At 34.4% G+C, this 2500-nt stretch overlaps 1 protein-coding gene across 2 annotated transcripts in view; it reads right to left on the bottom strand.

Annotated features, from left to right (window-relative positions):
• LOC113826950 (histone H3.3 type b) overlaps positions 1-309 on the bottom strand; it is an 8192-nt gene extending 7883 nt beyond the window's left edge. Inside the window, exons 1-2 of one of the 2 annotated variants that reach the window (XM_027379847.2) lie at positions 261-309; positions 1-62 (exon numbers count right to left, since the gene is read on the bottom strand). The exon at positions 1-62 is cut by the window's left edge and continues 147 nt beyond it. The gene's annotated coding sequence lies outside the window, so the exon portion shown is untranslated. The other variant, XM_070136104.1, reaches the window with a different exon arrangement.
• Positions 310-2500: the final 2191 nt, after the last annotated feature.

The following is a 2500-nucleotide window of genomic DNA, read 5'->3' as shown; positions in this document are numbered from 1 at the left end:
CAACCTTATTTTCAATTTTGGTTCAACGATCTTGGTTTATGAAGCTTCAAGAGGATTCGAATCTGCGCGAAGGAGAACGAATCTGTTTATTTTTATTATGATCCTTGTTGTTCTTGTTTGAATTTCTTACCGTGGCTTACATTTATCCTCAAACTCTCAAGAGACTCTTTACGATTACTTTTTAATAAGAAACAAGCATTTACAAGAATGGCAAATATACTACATGTGTTTTAGAGATACACCCAAAGGTACTTAAATACATAGAGACTGTCGAAGTACAAAGTCACAGCCAGAGCAAAACATTCGAAATTGTGTACATTTTGATAGGCAGCTAGTGATCCTTCGAATAAAGCTTCACAAATGCTAAAATATTATCGTTTCTTTTTGTTTTCCATATAGATAATGTTTATGATAAATTATGATAATATTAATGACTACAATGATTGTAATGATAATGATAATAAAGATTATAGTAACAATGCTACAACTACTATTAATCATCATCATCATCATTACTACTACTACTACTACTACTACTATCATTGTCATCATTATAAGTATAGTGACAGAAATAATACTGTTAACGAAATATAGTAGGAAGAGTCGACGTAATTAAAGAATAAATGCAATTTAAATGTACTATTTTTATCATGATCATCACTGTCGTTGTATTGTCATTGCTATTATCATGTTGTGAATATTATTATGCATCAGTAGTATCATTATCTTTAATGTAATATCATTTACCACTATAGTGTTAGACATCACGTTATGAATAATTGCTTTGACAATAATGATAAGCACTGGAGGAATGTGGCATCGTTCAGTTTATGCAAACGCATTAAAATAATTGTTTTTAAGGCAATTAACTTACAACTCTTAATTCTGGCATATGGTGTGGCATCGGGTGTAAGCTATTCAAATCTCAATTACCATATAATCACATTACTTCTTATACATGTAAAAATAAACAAAACAAAAATACGTCGTGTTAGGGACGCTCCATGTGTGAGACATTTTTTTTTTTTTTTTTTTTTTTTTTTTTTTTTTGTGGTACAACACTTTTCGATATCCTTTGTCACACATCCAACTTCAGCTTTTCGGAACACCCACACCATAGCAATTGAAGATCTGGGTATTTCTCAACTTTACCTCCTGGAACAGCAATTTTTACTGTCATATATTTTTTCTACCACTGCGGTCGTCACACTGAATTCTTACATCCATTAAGACCTTACATTCCTCATTTTCACTTACACTTTGGTGAGGTGGGGATGTTTATGCCATTTGTCTGGTCTCCCTATTGTTTTATGTTTTCATAAAGATTCCAATTTACAACTCGGGCAATGTTGTCATACCGTCTTTTGTATTCTTGTTAAACCAATATCTTACATTTGGAAACGATATGTCTAACGTTTTAACCTTTTTCACTACACTTTCTACCTAATGGCGAGTTGGCGGTCTTGTCAATATTTGTTGTTGCTTCCATAAACCGGCGAATGTGCAGGATTCTATTTTCTAGATAATTCTCTCTGAAGATTTTCCCATTTTTTCAGATGCCTTGTCTTTTTCAGCATTCTGATAATATTTTGTGTCACTTAACAGTATTCTGATAATAAGTTGTTTCATTAACAGTATTCAGATAGTATTTTGTGTCATCAGTGTCTAGGTTGCAATATCCCAATAAATCCAAATTTGCACATTTCCCAGTTCCCAAGTGCCTGCTCCTGGACAGCACTTACCAACTCTCGTTTTCACCTTCAGCTGTGATTTCCTTAACCATTCCCAACCTTTCTCTTTATTTGTTGTGTCTAGCGTTTATCTTATAAGCTGGCCATACACTCTCTTCTTTCATTGCCTTGCGTCCCCATTCAGGAGTTCTCTATTACAATCGTATTTTTTAACCTGCAGTGAACTTTTCCTCTGAATTCTTTACATGCTGCCGTTCTCAACTTGACACAAATCCTCTTAGCGTCATTTTTTGCGTGTAATGCCCCTTGTATAGTCATGTTTTTCTGTCTGACTCACCTCTGTAGGTAATCTTTATATTATGTCAGCGCTACGCCTTAACGCTGAGACAGGCTATGACTTCATGCCATAGATTTTATATTATTTCCTTACCTGTCCATTCGCTAGTATCACTCCATTCATTATGTTTTTGGTAGCGTTTTTTTTCGCTAGTTAGTAGGATAACTCCAAAAGTTATGAATATATTTTTATGATATTTTTACCAGATACGTGTCGTAGCCCAACTTGGATGCCATTGCATTTTGGTTGTGATCCAGAACATGGTCCGGATCCAGGATTTTTTTTTAAGGGATTCTTTATCACTGCAAGATTAGGAAACACGGACTTGACCCCATTGCCTTGGCAGAAGTGTGCGCTCTCTGGGTGCTTCTAGTTATCCATTATTATTACTTCTGCCAAAGAGGTCATGTTTTTGGTAATTTTAGTTTGTTCGTTGGTTACCAAGATAACTCGATATGTTATGAGGAGATTA

Source organism: Penaeus vannamei, chromosome 21, assembly GCF_042767895.1.
Source record: "Penaeus vannamei isolate JL-2024 chromosome 21, ASM4276789v1, whole genome shotgun sequence".
Classification (NCBI taxonomy): Eukaryota; Metazoa; Arthropoda; class Malacostraca; order Decapoda; family Penaeidae; genus Penaeus; species Penaeus vannamei.
Note: the sequence above shows the minus strand (reverse complement) of the source record. Positions and strands in the feature narration are given on the sequence as shown.